The 12,169-nt window shown below is 53.8% G+C and overlaps 1 protein-coding gene across 6 annotated transcripts in view; it reads left to right on the forward strand.

Annotated features, from left to right (window-relative positions):
• Nucleotides 1–12,169, forward strand: part of CLEC16A (C-type lectin domain containing 16A) — a 225,531-nt gene that overhangs the window by 183,664 nt on the left and 29,698 nt on the right. The gene's annotated exons all lie outside the window — the stretch shown is intronic.

Consider the following 12,169-nt stretch of genomic DNA (forward strand, 5'->3'; position numbering starts at 1 on the left):
TTATCTTTCTCAAAGGCAAGCAAACCCGCCCTATCCGTCACTGACCCAGAACACTTAATAGTTCTGTGGAAAGGCAGTGCAGTTCAGGGCCAGCCTTTGGCAGCTGAATAACTGAGGAAGAATGTAAAGCATACAGGGTGCCTGGAGCCAGCCAAGCTGACCACAAAGCCTCCAGCTGAAAAAAAGGGGAAGAAAAAAAAATCAATGTTTAATTCATAGACCTCAGTTCTGACTTCACCCCTGGGGACAACGCACTAGGTGCTAATGTCATTTCGTGACAGTGTTTCCCAGAAACTCATTTTTTAGGCCTGTTCTTTTTCTTGTTTCCAATTATAAAACTGGAGCCAATTCTCTCCTTCCAGCTCCCCAAGGCAAAAAATACCCGCCTGGAGTCACACGGGAAGGAGAGCCTGCTACCTCCTCCAGTCTCCTCAGCCCCCCGGGACCCCTCCCAGCCTTTGGCTCCCTGGTCAGACTCCAGCCACTGGGGGTGAGCTACAGAAACTTAATTCTGACCCTGAGGCCTTTGTTCTTTTTAAAAAAAGCAAAATGTATTGAGCTGGGGAGAGGGGTATCTGGTATCTTGTCGCTCCCTCATGTGCAGGAAAGGATAATGGTAAAACCTTCCAAGCGAGGCTTTGAACTCAGGTCAGCCCGGGTCAGACCCTGAGCCCACCCCCACTCCCACCATGCCCTTTAATTCCTCACGCCGTTTTGACATCTCTGAAGTGAACCCTCACCACCTGAGGCCTCTCTGGCATCAGGCAAAACCACGCTGTTGTCTCTACCCCCCAGCATGTTTCAGACAGAAAAGTCATCTATTTCTGGAAGTGTGGGGTGTAGCTTGACCAGAAGAATCAGCTGTGCCAGGTGCTTTGTATGCATTAATTTTATCTTCCGGACAGCTCTAGAAGTTGGTATCGCTTGCTCTGCTCTACAGATAAGAAACTGAGGCTCAGACCAAGGCCACAGAGCTCTCACAAGACCAGCTGAGATCCGTGCCTCCGCTTTCTGCCTCTAAAACCCCATTTGCGTCAAGACTGGCACTGGTGGCGGTTGAGCAACTTCATGTGACAGCTCTGCCACCTACCCCTGCGTGTCAGAGGTTGGCAGGACTTACCCTCATTAGAGAGGGGACACTCAGAGTGGCCCTGGCACAGACAGAGTGTTCCCCTCCCCTGTCTTCTGTATGCCACATTCCACATTCCCTAGTCCTTGCCCTGCACTGGATCAGAGGCAAGCCCGCAAAGCAGCAATACAGAAACACACCTCTCCCACCCTTCCAAACCAGGCTGGAGGTCAGAGTCACACAAAGGCAAATCCTCGCGCAGATGTGCTCCTGGCCTCTCAGGAGCAAAACGCGTAAGTGAGGCTTCAAAACCCTGCCTGAGCCATAGCAGCAGAATTGAAGCTCTTTCAAAGCTTTCTGCCAATTGCCTCTAAGAAATCAGCCTTCAAGTGGTTGGGTCAGGGGTGGGGGGACCAGGTCCCCGTCAGAGATCAGCCCTGAGCTGGTCCATGGGTCCCTGCTGGCCAGGCCTCTTATTGGAGCCCTAGGGCAGCCTTGAAGAGAGGGCCTGAGGGCATGGAGCACAGCGCACGAGAAGGAACCACGTTCTTGTTTCAGGGCCCACAGGGTTTCCTCACCTGGGGGATGTGCCCCCAAAAGACACTCTCCCCATAGAAACACTAGCACTTGTTGTGTGGGCAACCCTCCCCTTGCGAAATGCAGCACAGAGCAGGCAGAGCCAGCCTGCCTGCCCTAGACAAGCTTTTCTGGGGTGGGGGGGGGTGCGGAGGCAGGGAGGAGAAAAGAGTTCCTAAGAAATGAGTTGCTTCACTTCTCGGGGTCATTACCCACCTCAGACTGCTGCAGCAACTGCGTGCCCAGGAGCCTTCTGGGGATGACAGTGTGGCAGCGAGCACTCCCCGCATTGCTCAGGGAGAGTCTGTGCAAGAGGCTGTGGGCGAGACCAGAACCCCGGCTTCACTCTGCCATTGGTCCTTGGTGATGCCTTGGAATGTGCTGTATTGGCTGGGCGGCCCCCGCAGGCAGCCGGCTGGCAGCACTGGACAGGCAGGCATGTGCCAGAGCGAGTGACACAGCTGCTCGTGTACACGCCTGTCCCTGCCTCGGAGAAGGCAGCTCCTGTCAGCTCTCGTCCCCGAAGTTCTAGTGCAGCACAGTGGGAAATGGGAAAGCACCAGGGGAATATGGGATGTTCCACCCCTCACCACCCGGGGCATCCGTGAAGGAAACCCCAGTGTCCTTCCCCAGCGTCCTGTCTGCTCATCCTTTGCGGGGTTTCTTTTCTCAGTCCCAGAGTGTTTGTCCAGGTGAGAGTCAGCAGGAGGCGAGGGCTTCGCACAGCCCCGGAGCAGATAGTCAGGGTTCAAGTTGTGTCTCGACCTGATGCTCGTGACACGGCCTTAGGCCAGTAAAGTGGGGGTGATGCCTACCAATGTGAACGTACCGTACGCTAAAAAAACAGTTAAGATGGCAAACTTTTGGCAGGTGTATTTTACCACAATTTTTTGTAAAAGCAGGGATGCAAAGGTCCCCTACCTCATTAGGCTATCATAAGCATAAAACGAGTCCATTCACAGAAGTGCCTGGAAGGACGCCTCGCACGTGTGCAGCCAGCAATAAAAGTTGGCAGCGCTCAGTATTTTTATTGTCGTTATTAGCCATGGCTGGCCCAGGGACCCCAAATGATAGGCTCTCCTTCTCCACGTGACATCAGTTTGCACAGAGTTAATAACCCAGTAGCCCTTCTGCTGTAAGTAACAGAGACCCCCGCAGCTGTATGGATTTGCTCATTTCAGAAGGGCTTTCATCGATGCTGATAAAACACCGGGGCAAATTCGCCACCTCCTACAGAAGGGCCGTGAAGATTCGGGTTGTATGATTTGCCTGTGGTCCCACAGCTCCCAGAGGCAGAGCCCGGGCCAGAGAAGAAGCGAGACCCATCCCCTGCAAGCCCCCGGCCCAGGACACACCCGCTCACCTGAGATACCGACCCCCATCATTCCTTCACGCCTGCCTGAGCCAGGAAGTTCCCGCTGAACCTCACGACCGCTCTGGGAGGCCGGCGCCATGCCTCAGTCTGCAGACCAGGAAACCTGAGCTCCGAGAAGGGGAGCACTGGGCCCAGCTGGGGTTCACACCAGGCCACGCATTCTGCTTCCCATCCCACGAGCCACTGTCTTCAGCCCTGAAGGTATTCGGTGGCAGAACACCTGGGAATCAGGCGTGCTTTGGGGACCCTGTGAATGATTGCCGTATTCCATCTGTCATGCGGGGCTCAGGTCCTGGCAGATGAACGCAGGATTCGGTGAGGCCGAAAAGGAACAGCAATGGAGCCGCAGATAGGGGGTTCATACCACTGTATTATATTCTCGATGACGGCTGGTCGAGACACGAGAAGCAAACATCCGTCAATACCCCAACAAAGGGTCTTCCTGCACCACAGTCTCACTGGCGGCTGGCGAGACACAGGAAGTAGGATTGCAGGATCTGCACCATCCGCGACACACACACTTGCTAACGCAGCCCCGCAGTTATATGCAAAACAATAGGAGCTAATAGCCAACTGGTTACACTGATGGGCATCGAATAACGGAGCCAGCACCTTTCCACATGAGGCCAAGAGCCTGGAAACTGCCCTCCTGGCCCCTTCCCGACACTGTCCCATCGGGTGATCCAGGAGCGCAGAAACCAGCAGAGAATGCGGCTGTGCTCTGTGGGCGCAAGTCTCTGCCACGAAGGGAATTCCTTCTCAGGAAACCCTCAGCCTTTTTCTACTGTTGTCTTTTTGTTGCCAAGTCATTGGTTTTATCAACTGCAAGTTCATTAACAGATAAGTGCTCACAAATGCCAAGGATTGGTGGCTCCTTTGTGGGATAAAACCCAGAACCTGAGAGATGATAGCCCTTAATTTTATCTGTGCATTGGAAAAAGACCATCTTGATTTGATTTTGGCCTCAGAGTATCTCCAACTAGCTCAAGGAACCCCAGGGTCCCCCCAGAACAAAGTTTACCACTTCCCAAGAGAGAGTCATAACGCTTGCCTTAGGGTCCAGGAGAACGGGATGCCAAGCAAGTGGCACTGCCGAGTATGCAGCCGGCGAGGCGAGTTGTTAGTTCATGAGGATCCACTAAGAGTGAGAAGAACCGAAGTAGAAGGCGGGGGTGGCACCCGGTAATAGCGCTGAAGGCAGACAGACAGAAGCCATTGGGCCCTCTGCATGCCCCACTCCTTTATGCCCTGGATGGCCTCTTCAAAGCATGGCAGCTCCTAAGGGCCAGGGTAGGGGACCGCCAGGGAGAGGGGCAATGGGGTGGGTGAGAGAAGAGCTGGCATTTTGAAAAGTGGCTTTAAAAATTCCAAGGTAGTTACATGAAAATACACTGACTAGAGTCAGGAAAGGGAGGATGCATTTAGCAAGTATTTATTGAGGTCTCTTGTGAGTCAAATAAATGCTGTGCCAACCATACAGAGAGGACTGGATGGGGGAGATGGGCTTGTAAGGCAGGCGCAGTAGGGACAGCATGCGCAAAGGCCTGAGGGAGCAGGTGACATGTGGTGGCGTGGCCGTGGGTTCAGAAACTGAGAGAGAGGCTGGAAAGCTCGGGTCAGATGACAAAGGCTTTCCGGTCTGCTAAAGAGTTGGAATTTTACCCTGGAAGCAACAGGGTGGCATGGGAGGTCCTAAGGCACAGGCGTGACGAATCAGGGGACTGGGGTTTTGATTGACTGAAGTCAGGAAGGGCAGAGAGGTGGACAGAAAGGAGACCCAAGGCACATTCAGCCCTTCCCTTAGCACTCACCACCTGTGCAGTAGTAGGTGGTGCGAGGCCCATCTTATGGATGAGAAAGTCTCTCCACAGAGGTACCCCCTTCCTCAGCGTGGTGTATGTCCTTCTGTACCTTTTTCTGGGCATTACATACTATACTTGTACTATAGGATTGCCATTTTCTTTAATGTTCATAAGAACGCCCTCATTCGTTTTTGACTGTTGCAGAGCAATCCATCATGTGAGCAAACCACTGTTTATTTAGCCAATCCCCTGCTGATGGATGTGTAGGTTGTGGCCAGGTTTTTGTCCTTAACAAATAACGATGTCTCCGTGCACTCTTGTGCAGGGATGTCCCTGGGGTAGGTAACCATGAAGTGAGTCCAGAAATATCTAGGCTGTGGAGCTAACGGGATGTGGTGACCAGTGAAGTATGTGGGTGGACGGAATGGGGTGCCACAGGGCTAGTTCAAGGCACAGTATCAGAGAGCCTCAGTTTCTCTCTGATCACAAGGGCATTTTGATGATTCCAACTTCCGACCCAGCAAAGTCCTCATTCCTTGTGATCTTGTTCTGTCCAGAAGGCCTCCAGGAGCTGTGACGATGAAAAAGGTCCCCAGGGGCTGGCAGGGGTCCCCAGGCACTGGCACACCCACAGCTTGACTTGTCATTCCAGACAGAACGTCAGAGGTTGGCGTACTGGAGCCTCCGGTGAGCCCTGCGCCTGCCTCCTGGCATCTCTGCTGAGGTTATGACTTTCTATGATTCTTTCTCTCTGTAGCCAGCATCCCATGACTAAAATACAGCTTCCTTTATTTGTAGCTGTGCAGCCATGGCATTTTGTATAAATGTGCTTTTCTCCGAAAACACACTCAGTATTATTTCTTTTAACATCTCAAATTCCCAAAGCTCCGAAAGTCAATATTATCCCAGTGTGATGGGAATGGCTGTTTTGTGACATCTCTTCATACTTAAGCAGTCTGCTTTCTTAAGCCCCAGAGTAATCGCAAAAACATATTCTGAAGCCCATCTGATGAGGGCTCATGAATTGTTTTACTTTTGTCTCCAGAGCTCAAGTCCTTGAAAGCTGCCTCCTCATAACATGATTTTGGGAGTGGATGGCTTCAACCATGTGAAATACCAAGTTTGGACTGTGATTTGCAGTGGCTTCTCCTAAAATATTTGCGAGGTGGTAAAAATTCAGGTGCATGGCATCTGTGGTATACTTCTCGTATTACAGATTTTGTCAAGGCCCCAGGATGGAAGTCCTGTTCATAGGCACTGGGTTTACATACATTGAGGAGATACATGCGTAAAAACGGTCGTGTTGCTAATCCCACTGTCTCAGCTGGGGGCAGGCCAGACTCAGAAAGCAAACTCACTTGCCCAGGGTCCCCGCATCACCAGAGAGACAGAGAGAGCTTGGTCTCAGACTCCTGCTCTATTTATGCTGCTTCTACCTGCTTCCTGAGAAAAAGGTTATCTCTTGCTCAGGGCTCTTTCCTTTCCTGTTAAGTTGACTTAAAGGCTCTGGGGCTTCTGAGTTAAAGCCGCCCTTTGTTGTGGCTTTCTGAGCATGTCGCCTTCACAGGCCGAAAGCTGGGCCTCAGATGCTGGGTCCCATGCACACTCCAGCCTCTTGCATCCAGCAGTTCTTCATAAATCATCGGGACGGCTGGGTAGCAGGAAGAGGCGGTGTTGATGGAATGAGCCTCCCCAAACACCCCCACCACTACCCTTAGGAACCTGGAAAATGTTCTGAAATAGTTGACATTTATAAAATCTTGGGCGTTTTGGAAAAATGTGCTTTCTTTTTGCCAGATGTTCAGCCTGATGCCCCAGGGAAATGTCCACCAGCTCAGAGCAGCGTCCTTGCTTCCTGAAACAGTGCCCGGGTCTGGTGGAGGCCATGGCCTGTGCCTCGGCCCCTCTGTCTGACCACTTCACTCCACCCTCAGCAGAGAGCAAGTGCAGAAACCACCCTGCATGGACTCCGGCCCCCAATGGGTCACAGAGGGGCTCTTGTGCTGGCCGAGATACCCATAGGAAGGTGCTGGCCTCCAGCAGCTTAACAGCTGCCAGCACTTGGGCACCTACTATGTGCCAGAAGTGCCACCATGCTGTCTAAACTGCGCCACATCCCTGCCAGGGAGCCGTGGCCATGAGGTCAGGGCCACACGCCCTGGAGTCAGCCCCTCTGGCTTTAAGTCAGCACCTACCCATTGACAGTTGGGTGATGTCAGGAAGTTCTCTAAGTTCCTCTTCTGTAAAATGGGGCTGATGAGAAGACCTGTCCCACAGGGGCAGGCACTTAGCCCTGGGCCAGCACTCTGTAGGTGCCTCCTGCCAGCACAGTGTTGTACTCACTGCTGTTGATGAGGGAGCCAGGGGCCTAGAGCGCCTGCCCAGGGCCACCAGCTCGGGGGTGGCCAGCCAGGGCTCCCAGCCGCGTGGCAGGGGCTCAAGCTCCTCTCAGAGCAGCTGGCCCAGCTCCTGCAGGCCGCCCCACAGGGCGCTCTCTCGGGCTCTGCCAGGCAAGGGCCTTCTGCCCTGCTAGAGCCAGCAGAGACAGTGCGCGTTGCTTCCTCCAGCAAGTGCGCACTGAGCCCGTGAGGCCCACATGAGGCCCTCGTGCAGCTGACAGCCCACGTGGGGGAGGCCGGCATCAACTTGTGACCACGGTGCCAGAGATCACTGGGGGACAGTCCCTGACAGGGCTATCACTTAGAGGACCCGTGCAGCTGGAACACAGGAGTGAGGGGTAGGGGTAGGGGAGAAGGCCGTCCCGGGGGTGAGGGGTGTGGATTCCATCCTGGGAGCTCTGGGCAGCCTTGGGGGACTTGAAGCAGGGGAGTGCTGGGCCTAATTCATTGTGGCTACTGGGTGGGGAGTAGATTGGACAGCAGTGCGGGGACCATTGGGGTCCCTCCAGCAGCCAAGAGCCGCTGGGCAGGGCAGGGTTCCACCCTTGGCTAGCGTGGTCAGTGACCAGTGTGGGTGCAGCTTGCCTGGTCATGACAGGTGAGCTCCTGAGGATGGCGCTGTCCCTATACATCGCGTAGCCCCTGAGGGTTGGCAGAGCATTTCCCATTTGTGATCTCTGTAATGCCATGAGGAAGTGAGATGGGGAACCTGAGGCTTGAGAGGCGAGATGACCGGCCAGGTCCCTCCTCCAGGAAGCGGTGGTGTGCTTTGCATTCTGCACCCCCTGAGCCGTTCTGACGTTGAAATGTCTAAATGGCTCAGGCACCCCTGAGGAGGAGTGTTTCCTGGAGCTCATGCGTTGCCAGAATTGGGCTAAATGTCTCCACGATCAGGTGTCACAACAACCTGGAGAGGAAGGCCCTGTAACTATCCACTTAACAGGTGAGGAGGCTGAGGTCCAGAGAGGCCAAGTAACTCGCCCCGGGTCACACCGTGGTACAGGGTGTTGCTAAAACCCACTCCTAGGGCACCTCGCCCCGCAGTCTGCTCAGCCCATTCTCCACGGAACCTCCTCGGGGCGGGGACCTGAGGCAATTCTTGTCCTTCCGCTGGGGGAGGCTCAGTTGGGAGCTGGGATGCCGAGATCTCAACTTCAGCCCCTCACGCGTGGCTCCTGAGCTCCCGTCTTCAGTACCCGGCCGAGAAGGATTTCTGAGCACGCCTGTCAGACAGAGCTCGCTGATAAATCAGGCCGAGATGCCTGTGCGTGGTGGCAGCGCTAAGTGGTTGTCTAGGCTTCCCCAAGCCAAGTGACATTTGCCCAATAGGTGTGATGTATCAACAGCTTTTACTCCTACTTTTTGCAGCCAGCCTGGCTCTCAGCCAGAACTCTTTTTCAAAAAAATAACGAGGCACTGACCTGCCGTGGAAAATGCCGGTACGCCTGCCGAGCAAGGAGCTTCGCGGCGGAGATTTAAGGACTGCTGGTCAGGGATGAATTTAGACACTTTCTGGAAGGTTCTTGGGCTAACCCAGAGAGGGCTTGTAGTTAAGCCCGTCAGTGATGCAAGTTTGGGGACTTCTTTAGCTCTCTGCCTTCACGGAACCGCAAAGGTGGGCTTCTGTGAAAAGCCGTGGAGTTTGTCTTTTCATTCATTCCTTTATCCAGCACACATTTATTGAGCATCAGCTGTCCTCCATCACAGCAGCTGCTCCTGGTGAGCTTGGGGCACCAGGGGGTCCTGGCTATGAGGGCAAGATGGCTTGGTACCCTGGGCCCAGTTCCGGGAGAGGCCAGTTCTTTGTAGCTTGTCATGCTTTCAGGAAACCCGTTACGGCCACTGCTCTGCAGCGTGCTCTGCCCAGAACTGGGGAGTGCAAGGCTCTGGATGGGGGTGCCCTCAGGAGCGCATGGTGCCCTGGGGAACGCAGCGCCTAACGCGCTGTTGTTATGGTGTCTGATCCTCACGGTGATGGCGTGGGAGCCCAGAATGGGGGCGCTACCCTCCCAGAAATGGAGGGCCAGGAGGGTCCAGAAGGAGGTCTCGACGGATGGGCCAGGCTAAATGTGGGCATCACAGGCTCTGGAAAGCACAGTGTGCACGTGGGTCCTACAAGCAGCCTGAGCTGTGTGGGGCGGGGACAGCAGCAGATGAGGCCACGTGGGTGGGGATGACCTCCTGGGCCGGGCTGACTGTCCTGGACTTCATCAGAGGGCCCAGGGGAGGCGAAAGGCCGCCTCTAGAGCGATACACACAACCCTCGGAGCAGGAAAACAGTCGCTCACAGGGGCCAGCCCCAGGCTGGGCAGCCTCTGGGACCCGATGACCTACACTTAGCTGGAAAGAAGAGGCAGCCAAAAACAAGTCCTCCCATTGGGCAGCTGGAAAATAAATCACTCATGCGCCCACTGCAGTGCCAGAGCTTACCCAGCCCGTCAGCGCTGCTACCTGGGAAATGTGGGCAGATTCCAGCCCCCTACATCCTGCACCCCATCTCCTGGGCCGGGAGTTGGCGAACTTTCTTCAAGAGCCAGATAGTAAATATTTTAGGCTCTGCGGGCCATGTGGTCTCTGTCACATCTGAGTCTGCCACCGCAGCCAAGCAGCCATGGACAATATATACATGAGCGGTAGTGGCTGCATTCCAGGAAAACTTCACTTACAAAAACAGGTCCGTTGCCGGATTGGGGGATTTGGCCTGCAGGACATTGTGTGCTTGCTTCTGATCTTGGCCTTCAAATCTCTTTGGCCTCTTTGGTCTGTTCTTAGCAGCACAGCTAGAAAGACCCTTTTCAGGCACAAGTCAGATCATGCATGTCCTCTGCCTAAACCTGTCACTGGCTGTCTTCCACTCTGAATGAAGCCCAAACCCTTACAATGGCCCCCAAGGCCCCACACAGCCCGGGCCCTCAGCTCCTCCTGAGACTGACATCGTCTCTCCCCGCTGTCCCCCCGGCCTACTCCAAGGCAGCCCCAGGGGCCTCCGCCAAGCCCTGAGCGCGCCGGGCTCGCTCTGCCTTGTAGCCCCTGCACTGGCTGGCCTCTGCTTAGAACACTCGTCCCAGGTGCTGGTGGCTCTGTCCCCACTGCCTTCAGGTCGTCCCCCAGACCTCACTGTCTCAGAGGGGTCTCCCCTGACCATCCCACGTCAGTCACAGCCCTGCCCCACTCCCCGCACTCCAGACATCCCTTGCCCTGCTTAATTCTTTCTGTAGCACTCGCCCCCTCCCACCATTTTCTATTTCTTCCTTGCCGGCCCACCATCCACCCCACCTCCCATCCCATCCCATCCCACTATTGAACCGGAAGCCCCAAGAGAGCAGACACTGTGTTATTGCTAAATGCCTAGCTGTACGAGGCATATAGGGTGGTACTTGGGAAGTATTGGATGCATGCATGGATGGATGGACGGATGGATGGATGTAGAGGGAGGGAGAGAGAGGTGGGTGGATGGATGGATAGATGGACGGATGGATGGATGGACGGATGGAGCGAGGCAACAAATCTTCAACGCCCCTTTTATGTGCTCGACATTGTTCACTGTGGACTAGGGGTGAGCCAAACAGATCAGTCCCTTTGGAGCTCCCAGGTCCTGGGGATGCCATAGCTAGTCCAGAACTGCCCTCCATGACCGGGGCCCTGAAGGGACGTACTGAGAGCTGGGATCGTGTGCAACAGAGGACAGGCATCTGTAAGGCCTCTCTGAGGAAGGGATGTCGACCCGGGAGGAGGCGGACGAGCAAAGCTGGGCAGCAGTCCATCCCAGACAGGAGCCCACGCAGACGAGAGAGCCTGATGTCTTAACCCACGGGCTGCCCGGATCCCCAGGGAGTGAACACATTGCTGTCCATGTGACACCTGCCACCAGCTTGTCTGGGCACAAAATTCCCCTGTGTCATCAGTTTCCACACTGGCCAGATAAGTGGGGCCCCAGATCCCAGCCCTGTTTCCTAGGAAAGTGTTCAGCCCAGCACTTCCGACAGTGGCCCGGGTCTCCTCCCCTCGTTAGCAAGGAGCATGGGAGGAGGAATTGGACCCAGAACATTTTTCTGGTGAATTCTATTGGAAGGGAAAGCTCTTGGGCTTGGGCCTGATGTGAAAAGTGAAGTGTTTTATGCCACATGCAGGAGAACAAATGGCAGAACCTACAGTGGGATGTTCTTTAAAAGACTCATTCTGCACAGTCAGGGATAAATGTGTTTGTAACCCCCCATTACAAGTTTCAGTAACAGCTAGTTATAAGGGGGATGGAAATGTTCTAAAGCTGATTATAGTGATGGTTGCACAACTCTGGGAATACCCTAAGAACCATTGGATTGTACCCTTTAAATGGGTAGATTATACAGTATGTGAATGATATCTCAGTAAAGCCATTGTATTAAAAAAACAGTTCTAAACTAGTCAGACTGTCACAAAGCTGCCATCTTTTTCTCATGCTCAGGCTATCTCATTTGGGTCCCATTTTGATCATAAAATCATCTAATTTATGCAACATTTTCCTTAAAGCAGTCCAAATTTGAAAAAAGACAGTGGAACCTGCAGCGTGTTCCAGAATCATTTGGAAACCTCAATGCAATCCACTCACCTGGCACCCTTCCTCTTCCCTAAAATTTGCCTTTTTTCCATTTCTTTTTGAGTTTGAAGAAAAGACTGTTGTTACTGGTAAAATAGCCTCCTGTTCCCTTTTCTTTCCTGTAAATTATGAGATAAGTTTGCATTTCATACCTTTCCAGAAATCTCGGCTGCCTGTGGTCTGACCTCAGAATCATGACTTCTGGGAAAGAAAGTAGGTATTAAAATCACTGCTGTGAGCATTTGTTGAAAACCTCTGAAGTGGCGAGCAGCGTGTGTTGCGGATTTGAGACAGAAAACAGGTGAACAATCCGCACTTGTTGCCCTGGAAGTGACTTCCTGGTGCTGGTAGGAGATAGTCAGCCCCTGTGTC

This window comes from Hipposideros armiger, unplaced genomic scaffold (assembly GCF_001890085.2).
Source record: "Hipposideros armiger isolate ML-2016 unplaced genomic scaffold, ASM189008v1 scaffold_149, whole genome shotgun sequence".
Lineage (NCBI taxonomy): Eukaryota > Metazoa > Chordata > Mammalia > Chiroptera > Hipposideridae > Hipposideros > Hipposideros armiger.